The sequence below is a fragment of the Salmo salar genome, chromosome 01 (assembly GCF_965601325.2).
Source record: "Salmo salar chromosome 01, fSalSal1, whole genome shotgun sequence".
NCBI lineage: Eukaryota > Metazoa > Chordata > Actinopteri > Salmoniformes > Salmonidae > Salmo > Salmo salar.
The window spans coordinates 145,827,642-145,839,310 of record NC_138291.1 but is presented as its reverse complement, the minus strand read 5'-3'; the positions used below and the strand labels follow the sequence as shown (position 1 = coordinate 145,839,310).

The 11,669-nt window shown below is 46.8% G+C and overlaps 1 pseudogene across 1 annotated transcript; it reads left to right on the top strand.

The window, feature by feature from the left end:
• Nucleotides 1–1,973: 1,973 nt before the first annotated feature.
• LOC106564767 (uncharacterized) lies at nt 1,974–11,167 on the top strand (annotated as a pseudogene). Its single transcript, XR_014374513.1, has 2 exons — nt 1,974–2,107; nt 3,477–11,167. The product of XR_014374513.1 is annotated as an uncharacterized LOC106564767 (transcript).
• Nucleotides 11,168–11,669: the final 502 nt, after the last annotated feature.

The following is an 11,669-nucleotide window of genomic DNA, read 5'->3' as shown; positions in this document are numbered from 1 at the left end:
ACTTTGTATATAGACTTATTTTTCTACTGTATTATTCACTGTATGTTTGTTTTACTCCATGTGTAACTCTGTGTTGTTGTATGTGTCGAACTGCTTTGCTTTCTCTTGGCCAGGTCGCAATTGTAAATGAGAACTTGTTCTCAACTTGCCTACCTGGATAAATAAAGGTAAAATAAAAAATAAGACGCGAGTCGGAGCCGGTGTAGTATGATTCAATCTTAGCCCTGTATTGATGCTTTGCCTGTTTGATGGTTCATCGCAGGGCATAGCAGGATTTCTTGTAAGCTTCCAGGTTAGAGTCCCACACCTTGAAAGCGACAGCTCTACCCTTTAGCTCAGTGTGAATGTTGCCTGTTATCCATGGCTTCTGGTTGGGGTATGTACGTACAGTCACTGTGGGGACGACTTCCTCGATGTACTTATTGATAAAGCCAGTTACTGATGTGGTGTACTCCTCAATGCCATCGAAATAATCCCGGAACTTTGCACACTCTTGGCATTCTCTCAATCATCTTCATGAGGAATGCTTTTCCAAGTCTTGAAGGAGTTTCCACATATGCTGAGCACTTGTTGGCTGCTTTTCCTTCACTCTGCGGTCCAACTTATCCCAAAACATCTCAACTGGGTTGAGGTTGGGTATTGTAGAGGCAAGTTCATCTGATGCAGCACTCCATCACTCTCCTTCTTGTTTTGTTTTCCAGATTGACTGATCATGTCTTCAAGTAATGATCGACTGTCGTTTCTCTTTGCTTATTTGAGCTGTTCTTGCCATAATATGGACTTGGTCATTACTAAATAGGGCTATCTTCTGTATACCACCTCTACCTTGTATGAACACAATTGATTGGCTCAAACGCATTAAGAAGGAAAGAAATTCCAAAAATGAACTTTTAACAAGGCACACCTGTTAATTGAAATGCATTCCAGGTGACTACCTCATTAAGCTGGTTGAGAGAATGCCAAAAATGTGCAAAGCTGTCATCAAGGCAAAGGGTGGCTACTTTGAAGAATCTCAAATATAAAATATATTTTGATTTATTTAACACTTTTTTGGTTTCTACATGACTCCATATGTGTTATTTCATAGTTTTTATGTCATCACTGTTATGTCATCACTGTACAATGTAGAAAATAGTAAAAAATAAAGAAAAACCCTTGAATGAGTAGGTGTGTCCAAACGTTTGACTGGTACTGTATGCATATACATACATTATATGTATATATATTTATAGTCCAGTCTCTGACATTGCTCGTCCTGATATTTCTTAATTTTTCTGGAATATGTGTGTAGGAGGCCTATTGTCTTTTTATTTTACTATTTTTATTGCTAGGTAAAACTGCACTGTTGGAGCTAGAAACACAAGCATTTCGCTGTACCTGCGATAACATTTCCAAATCTGTGTACGCGACCAATAAAATTTGTTTTGATTTGAATTTGATTTGAATAATTCCTGAACACAAGAATATAAACTCTTAATACATCCATTTGTCGCCACCTGGTGTTCACAACATGTAAACCTTGGATAGGCTTTGCGGCCACAGCAAGAACAACGCAGTTGTTTTGGGTTCCGCTGTTGTGATTTTGTATCACTTCTCTTTGTATGACACATACAGGCTACAGTAGCAGGCCTATGGAAAGTCCCTGAGTGGGGACAATGAGTAATATCAGTAGTGGGTGTTGGTGGAAAAAGTGTAGCAGTATGGCAATAAATTGAGTAAGCATTCCTATAAGAAGTTGTTAGCACTAAAATGGTTGAATGCATTGGACATTAGCTGAATCATGCATTGGAAGCGAATGGGATTTGCGCGTAAATTCACATTACAGCGGATTTCAAATTGATTGCTTAGCCTAGCCTAAATGTTGATAAAATATAGAGTGAACTGAAGTCTGTATTAAATGGCTTATAACAGGGACAGAATGTGTTATTATCGTCACCGCTATGAGTGCTATGACAGGGACGAATAGCCTATGTGCGGTGACCCATGATAAATAGATCCCTCCCTTCTGGATAAAAGCAGTGAGTGAATGACAGAATCATAACAGAAACAGTTAGATTGAAAAGACTACTTTCTTCAAAAGGAACAGAATCGTCTCGAATCAGCAAGGGTATCTTATTGTACGATATTCCCATTGGTTGTAAATAGGTAGCAGGTGGCATACAGCCCGGCTGTCGTGCATAAAAGCGCTATAGCGCCATTTTATTGAATAAGACCGTATTATAATTTGCAAATAACGGGTCCGCTTCCAAAAAATAGAACTGCGTGTATAGCCTAATATTCCTTCACGCTCCAGTTATATCTGAGATAAAAGAGATGTCATATTTTATATACATAAAACAGCCAAGTACATCTTCCCGTGGATATGTGTTGTCTTTTATGGCACCGTGGTAGCCAATTTTATTACATTTAGCCAACTGATTAGCTTTAAATAAAAGTCGAAAAATATAAATGCTTTAGAAATTATTATTTTTCTTCACAAAGGTAGTGGACTGGGCCTTTACTAGTCCTGTATTAGCGGACCGATATAGCCGTCTGTAACACAGGCAAAAAAAAATTCAGCAACCCCCCCAAACATCTTCCCGCAGCTATGGCTACATGTTATTTTCTGTTACTTTAAGGAGAATCTTGTCCATTTTTTTCTGGAAACAGAACACGGTAGGCTTATACTTATAATTAAGCAAATACGGGAGTGTCAGTGACCTGAGTGGGTTAGCTCAGTTTTAAGTCAAAACAGAAATAAGGGAATAAGGCTTCAGAAAGATTATTGGACTAACAGGCTGACTCCAGCGTTGCAAAATAAATGTAGAAATCTATGTTATTCAATTATTGCACCCACACTGCTCGCTGTGTCAACGAGCGTCTGCGTTACCAAGGGCTAAAATAGAAGTCCTTTCTATTTCTGATGCAGATAGCGCTGCAAGTCCTGCCTCTCCCATCTCCTCGTTGGTTTATAGAAGCAGGTACCCACGTGCCATCTCCTCATTGGTTATACCCACGTGGGTGATTGAAAGACAAACCATGTTGCTGGTTGTCGTGGTAATACTATAAAAGTTTAGATGGCAATCACCATATAAATTCAAAGATGAAAAAGCCTGGAAGGAGGAGAGATGACTAGAAACGATTCGGTTGACCGTTTTATGTGTGGATTAATTGTTGGAGTAGAGGACCTTGTGCATTTCAGGTAAAATAACAACTCAATGTTTATATCCCAGGACAAATTAGCTAGCAAGTGCAAGCTAACTAGCTAAATTGCCATAAATGTTTCATGCTTTTCGACCTGTCCCCAAATTAATGTCATTGATTCAGAGTTTGTTTTTATATTTTAACCTGTGTGTCGTGATCACGTTTGGTGTAGGGGGACAAAATACATTTATGCACGATGGCGCACGATTGGCGCACGATGGCGCACGCGCGCAGCCGGTTTGGGTTCCGTGTTAGTCCAAAAATGTAAATGACGCCATCATCTTTTCCCCCAGGGCATTCATCATGGGGAAACTATGTGAGCTGGCCCTTGTGTCTCTGGCCCTCCTGGCTCTACTTCATACTGACTCTACATGGGCCAAGAGAAGTGGCAGCAGTAGCAGCAGCAAAAAGTCATCATCCAACAACAGGGGTTCAGAAAAAAAGCCATCAAAAACATCAAACACGCAGACAGGAAGCTACCCCAGACAACCACAGAGCCCCAACAGGAACCCCAACGCATACCCAGCAGGAGGTAGTTACCCAGGGAGAGGTACCAATCAGAACCAGAACCCAGCCGGTGGATACCCTGCTGCAGGTGGCTATCCTGCTGCAGGTGGCTACCCCAACCAGCAGTATCCAGGCAGAGCCAATCCTGGGGGATATCCAAACCAGAACCCTGCAGCTGGAGGTTACCCAGCCGCTGGTGGCTATCCCAACTAGCAGTATCCAGGCCGGGCAAATCCTGGGGGATATCCAAACCAGAATCCAGCAGCGGGTGGTTACCCTGCAGCAGGAGGCTACCCCAACCAGAACCCAGGGAGAGGAGGAGTCAATCCGGGATACCCAGCCGGAGGTTACCCTGCTGGAGGTTACCCAGTAAGAGGGGGAAATACTGGCTGGGGGCAGGCAGGGGGCTACCCTGGTGGAGGGATGGGAGGAGGTTACCAACCCAAACAATAAGATCCTCAGTCCCCGCTATGGTTATGGAGGTGGGCATGGGGGTATGGGAGGTGGCTCTCCCTTCTCACGCTCAGTTCAGAATATGGGGCACTACCCCTCTACTCAGTCCAAGGGCTTTGCTAAGAAGGCTCTTATGGCAGGGGTTGGGGCCGTGGCAGGTATGGCAGTAGGCTATGGCCTTGGGCGTTTCCCTCGCCCACATTTCAACTTCCGCAACCCTCAGGAGGAGCAGTCCTACAACAACTACATGTACAGCAAATACGGTGAACGCTCCACAGATGAAAACGACTATGGCCGGGACTATACCTACAAAGTACCACCGCGGGCAGAGTCATATGACAGCTTCATGTATACCTGCATGAAGAGGAACGACCTTCTGCAGGATCAGGGCAGCGACTCCCAGGCCACACCTAGCAACCAGAGGAACAACCCCCAGGGAGCCAACAGCCAGAGCCTGCCTATCACTCCTGAGGTGGGGAACAGCAGTCCAGCTAGCAACCAGGAGGGAACAGACACAGTGAAGCCTCTCATCCCAGCCCCTGCGGAGATAGCTGGAGAGGATAAAGGTAAGGAGGAGGATGACAGCCTCACAGTGAGCATTGAGGAGATTGGTTACCCTGCATTGGTGGAGCAGCTGAAGAACCGTAAGTGTGTGAAGCTGTACATGAACTACTCTGAGCGTTTCCTGGAGAAGCAGACAGCTGAACGTAGCAGCGGCAGCGGCAGCGGCAGCAACAACAACAACAACAACAACAAGTATGAGAACAGTCGCAGTAACCCCCTCGGCCAGGGGCTGGTACAGCTCATAACCACCTTCCTCATGGTCCTGAGCAGCACTCTCCTGCTGCAGTAAGACAGGAACACATAGCCATGTCCCAGTTGTCTGGAATAGCTTCATTATTCCTTTCCTAGTCACCCCTCCTCAATATTCCACTGATTTCTTGTGAGGATAGGTTAATTAAATAAGGTGTAGGTGGAGATATAACCAATCCTTTAACTAATCCGTGGTCATGAAGGAAAGAAGCCAGTGGAAAAGAACTTCCAGCAAAATGAGGACAATTTCCTCCACATTTTATGGGGACATTTGCGCTTTAATATTGTTTTACCGTTTCTCTAATTGCCAATCTCCTTTGTGTCTCTAACATTTGCAACGATCCCCTGTCAATTTGGATCACCTGCTGTAGTACTTCCACACTTTTTTTTCCATTGCACTTTTTGTTGCAGAGTAGCTCCTGGTAGACTACTCTGTTGAGCTCTGTATTTTGTTCTGTAAAACACTATGGTTTGGTCATGCCAAATGCATGATGCTTTAATATCAGTGGTGGAAAAAGTACCCAATTGTCATACTTGAGTAAAAGTTAAGATACCTTAATAGAAAATGACTCAAGTAAAAGTGAAAGTCGCCCAGTACAATCCTACTTGAGTAAAAGTCTAAAAGTATTTGGTTTTACATCTACTTAAGTATAAATAGTCAATGTAATTACTAAAATATACTTAAGTATCAAAAGTATAATTAAAAGTATAAATCAATTCAAATTCCTTATATTTATCAAACCACACGGCACCATTTAAAAAAAATGTTTTTATGTACCTATAGCCAGGGGCACGCTCCAAAACTCAGACATCATTTACAAATGAAGCAAGTGTTTAGTGAGTTGCCAGATCAGAGGCAGTTGGGATGACCAGGGATGTTCCCTTGATAAGTGTATGAATTAGACAATTTTCCTGTCCTGCTAAGCACTCAAAATGTAATGATAACTTTTGGGTGTAAGGGAAAATGTATGGAGTAAACAGTACATCATTTTCTTTAGGAATGTAGTGAATTAAAAGTAAAAGTTGTCAAAAATATAAATAGTAAAGTACAGATACCCAAAAAAAAGACTTAAGTAGTATTTTCAAGTATTTTTACTTAAGTACTTTACACCACTGTTTAATATTGTATGTGTGTATCTATTACGATATATTTATGAATGTAACACTAACACTACAAGTACATAAAATGCTTAAAATGTTATCCAGTTTTTACCTGTTATGTGTTATTATGTCATAGGACATGAGGTAAGTGTCGTGGAAAATCTGACCAGAAAGTAGAGACTGTAGATTCTTTAAACAACCTTTTTTATTAAGATTTGCAAAAATGAGACCGGTCAAACATCACCCCAGTGGTGTATGGTTGAGAGCTCAACAAAGAATAGTTGTGTCTCAGTTTATATAAAGAAAAAGTATAACCCCTCTTTGGGTGGTGTGACAAACAAACAGAACAATATTGTGAGGAAGTACTGGTTGGTGACAAAGGATTATGGAACTAAGAAACTGCGGTTGGTCTTTGGTGAGGTCTTGTCGAGAAATGTTGCACAATTTCTCAATGCACATTGTCTCGACACTGTTTCTAAAAGAAACCGAAACCATTTGCCCTGCTCGTCTCTTACAGCTTAGTTCAGTCTACACCTCAATATGGAATAACAGCATTTTGTCCGTCAGTCACATAGACAAAGAGGAAGTGTAAAAGCAGAGGGAGCAAGTCTCATCAGTACATCATATGACTTTAATTAAATGCAGATACACTAGATAAACATTATTACAGCAATTTCTGCCACGATATAAGGTACTATCATCCAATTAGGGGTTCTGTGTCTTTTTGCCAAAGTCACTCTAAAAATGAGTGGTTCAACAAGGGTTCTTCTAAAATCCTCAAAGTTCTTTGAAGAACCTTAAGGTTCTTGGCACTGAAAATGCCCCCCAAAAGGCTCTTCTAAGAACCCCATAGGAGGTGAGGTTCATCGAGGAACCTCTTTAGTTGGTGGGGGTTCTTGCAGGAACCTAACTGCCCAACTGAAACGTTTGGATTTGAAAGGGCAGCAGGTGCAGGCACTTAACTGAAAAATGTTAAGGTTTGTCCCTTGTATGATCTAAATTGATATTGCTTTATGATGATACCAACTATCTTTTCATATTTGTGAAAATCTTTCTAAATCAAAATTCAATGGAAATCAATCAACAAAGAGGTAAAATTGTCACGCCCTGATCTAGTTCACATGTCTTTGTGATTGTCTCCACCCCCCTCCAGGTGTCGCCCATCTTCCCCATTATCCCCTGTGTATTTATACCTGTGTTCTCTGTTTGTCTGTTGCCAGTTCTTCTTGTTTGTCAAGCTTACCAGCATTTGTCCTGTCAGCACCTGTCTTTTCCCAGCCTCTCTTTTTCTCGCCCTCCTGGTTTTTGACCCTTGCAAACCACCCACCTGAACCCGCCCACCTTCTTGGAACCAGGAAGCACTGACCCGAAGAGTTGTCTGTATTGCTGGACTCTTGGTCATCTTGTGTCCTCTTGTCCTCTAAAGAAGCCAGGCTCACCGGTAGGAGCAAGGACTTTGGTGGGCTATATGGAGAACGTTCCTGCTTCCCCTGCCTGCACCCCTTTTCATGCCATTCTGCTGTGGGGAGACCAGTCCAAATCTCTCCGGGTTCTCATTGACTCTGGGGCCGACAAGAGTTTTTTGGACGCTACCCTGGCATCCGAGCTGAACATCCCCACTCAGCCCCTCTCCATTCCCATGGACGTTAGAGCGCTGGACGGGCGCTCTATAGTCCGAGTCACCCACAACACCACTCCCGTCCACCTACAGGTATCAGGGAACCACAGCGAGGCTATCCAGTTCCTGCTCATCAAGTCCCCTCTGATTCCCATGGTATTGGGATTCTCCTGGCTCCAACGACACAATCACCTCATGAACTGGTCTACTGGTGCCATCATGGGCTGGAGACCGTTCTGCCACGCCCATTGCCTGAAGTCAGCACAACCTGCCCCGGGACATCTTCCTGTGGACTCAGAAGGTGCCCCAGACCGCTCCGCCATTCCCGCGGAGTACCAGGGCCTCCGAGAGGTGTTCAGCAAGGCCCGGGCCATGTTGCTTCCGCCGCACCAACCCTATGACTGCGGGATTGACCTTCTCCCTAGCACCACGCCGACCCGGGGACATCTATACTCTCTGTCGTGACTGGAGACCAAGGCTATGAATACATACATTGGGGACTTCCTAGCTGCTGGATTTATCTGACCCTCTTCCTCTCCCGCTAGTGCAGGCTTCTTCTTCGTGGAGAAAAAGGACAAGACCCTGCGCCCATGCATTGACTACCGGGGACTCAACGACATTACGGTTAAGAACCGTTACCCGCTACCACTCATCTCCTCGGCCTTCGAGCCGCTCTAGGGGGCCAATGTGTTTTCCAAGCTGGATCTACCTGATGCGAATATGAGAGGGGGACGAGTGGAAGACCGCCTTCAACACGGCCAGTAGCCACTATGAGTATCTGCTCATGCCCTTTGGCCTCACCAACGCCCCTGCTGTGTTCCAGGCTCTAGTGAATGATGTTCTCCGTGACATGTTGAACCGGTCCATCTTGTCTACATTGATGACATCCTCGTCTTCTCCCGCTCTCCTCAAGAACACGTGCTCCACGTCTGGCAGGTCCTTCTGGAGAATCAGCTGTTTGTGAAGGCGGAGAGATGCGAGTTCCATCGCTCCTCCATCCCCTTTCTGGGTTGCATCATCTCTGCTGGGAGTGTCCAGATGGATCCCGGGAATGGGAGAGCAGTGATGCATTGGCCTCAGCCTACATCCAGGGTGCAGCTGCAACGTTTCCTGGGGTTCCCAAATTTCTATCGCCGCTTTATCCGGGGTTACAGCACCCTGGCTTCCCCCTTGTCAGCACTCACCTTGCCCAAGGTTCCATTCACGTGGTCCCCAGCTGTTGCCGGGACCTCAAACATCGCTTCACCACAGCTCCCATCCTGGTTCATCCGGACCCATCTCGTCAATTCGTGGTGGAGGCCAATGCTTCGGACGTTGGTGTGGGGGCTGTCCTGTTTCAGCGTACTGCCCTTGACCTCAAGCTACATCCCTGTGCCTTCTACTCCCAACGCCTTAATGCCACAGAAAGGAACTACGATGTGGGGAATCGGGACCTTCTCGCAGTGAAGATGGCGTTGGAGGAATGGAGGCATTGGTTGGAAGGGGCGGAACATCTGTTCATCGTGTGGACTGACAACAAGAACCTGGAGTATCTCCGCACCATCAAGTGCCTCAACTCCAGGCAAGCCATATGGGCCCTGCTGTTCACACGGTTCAACTTCTCCCTCTCGTACCGGCCGAGATCCAAGAATATCAAGCTGGATGCACTGTCCCGCAACTATAGCCCCACGACTACTACCCCGGAACCCGAAACCATCCTTCCCACCTCATGTCTGGTGACGGCACTCAGCTGGGCAATAGGGAAGAAGGTCCATGAGGCGCAGCGTTCCCAGCCAAACCCCAGGAGGGCCCTGATAACCGGATGTTTGTTCCTGACACTGTCCATTCCGCAGTCCTGGAATGGGCCCACTACTCCAGGCTGGCCTGCCACCCAGGCGCCCTTTGGACCCTGGCCTTTGTGCGACAGCGTTTTTGATGGCCTACCATGGTCCTGGACTTGTCTGCATTCGTCACCGCTTGCACAGTTTGTTCACAGAACAAGACTCCTCTGCAAGCTCCGGCTGGTCTCCCCCAACCTCTGCCTGTCCCCGACCGTCCCTGGTTTCACATCTCCCTGGACTTTGTCACGGGTCTTCCCCCATCTGATGGCAACACCGCCATCCTGACCGTGGTGGATCGGTTCGCCAAAGCCACCCATTTCATTCCTCTCCCCAAACTACCGTCTGCCAAAGAGACGGCCCAGCTCATGATGCAGCACGTCTTCCGGATCCATGGACTGCCCGTGGACATGGTCTCTGACCGGGGTCCTCAGTTCTCGTCCAGGTTCTGGAAGGCGTTCTGCACCCTCATTGGATTGTCAGCCAGCCTACCCCCGGGTTCCACCCCCAGTCCAACGGCCAGTCGGAGCGAGCCCACTAGGACCTCGAGACCACCCTGCGCTGCCTGGTCTCCGCCAACCCCAACACCTGGAGCCAGCAGCTTGTGTGGGTCAAATATGCCCGCAACACCCTTCCCTGTTTTTCCACGGGCCTATCTCCCTGTGAGTGTTCCCTGGGGTATCAGCCCCCGCTCTTCCCTGAGCAGGAAGAGGAGGTCGGCATACCTTCTGCCCAGATTTTTGTCCGCCACTGTCGTCGTACCTGGAGGAGAGCCCGGTCGGCCCTCCTCCAAGACCACCTCGAGGTATCGACGACAAGCGGATCACCATCGGACCCTGGCTCCTCGGTATCGTCTCGGGCAGAAGGTATGGCTCTCCACCCGGGATCTTCCCCTCAGGGTGGAGTCTCGCAAACTGTCCCACTGGTTTATCGGCCCTTTCCCCATCTCCAAGGTTATTAGCCCCTCTGCTGTTTGTCTTCTGTTTCCCCGTACCCTTATACACCCCGCCTTTCATGTGTCCCATATCAAGCCTGTGTCTCACAGTCCCTTGTCTTCCATTTCCAGGCCCATCCCTCCTCCCCGTGTCATCGATGGCCATCCGGCGTACACTGTGAGACACGTCCTGAGGGTTTGACCACAGGGCAGGGGTTTCCAGTACCTGGTTGACTGGAAGGGTTATGACCCGGAGGAGAGGTGCTGGGTCCCCGCTAGAGACATCCTGGACCCAGCCCTTGTCGCTAACTTCCACCACAGGCACCACATGGAGGGGGGGGGGGGGGAGGGTACTGTCACGCCCTGATCTGGTTCACCTGTCTTTGTGATTGTCTCCACCCCCTCCATGTGTCGCCCATCTTCCCTATTATCCCCTGTGTATTTATACCTGTGTTCTCTGTTTGTCTGTTGCCAGTTTGTCTTGTTTGTCAAGCTTACCAGCGTTTGTCCTGTCAGCTCCTGTCTTTTCCCAGCCTCTCTTTTTCTCGCCCTCCTGGTTTTTGACCCTTGCCTGTCCGGACCCTGAACCCGCCCGCCTGACCACTCTGCCTGCCCCTGAGCCTGCCTGCCGTCCTGTACCTTTGCCCCTATCTGGATTACTGACCTCTGCCTGACCTGAGCCTGCCTGCCTGCCGTCCTGTACCTTTGCCTCAGTTGCTGTAATAAACATTGTTACTTTGACACGGTCTGCATCTGGGTCTTGCCTTATCCTGATAAGAATATGCAGGCTATAAGAATATGTTGAAGGCTAGCTCTATTGGGTGCAGATGACTGAACTACTCACTTTTGTGTCAGTCTGCAGATAAACAGACGAGGAGCCATACAAAAGTATGTCTATTGGTATTTTATGCTGATCACATTTACCATCCTCCTCCCTTACCTCTTCAATGAATATCCCATAGGCCTCTACATTATGGACAAGGTATGTGTATGAAATGTATGAAATGTATCACAAAAACCAAGGTATGAATACTGTCATGTGCATGTTTTGTTAATCATCTGTATATTAAAAATGTTTTGGAGTCACAGACTTCACCCTCCCTATATCTCTGAACATAACAGGAAACATGTTCGATCACCATGCACTACAAAATCACTCTAGCTATGGATACGGAGAACATCAACACGCCAGAGGATATACCCATTATACTTGGGTCTCTGCTGGGAGTTTACCTCAAATTTG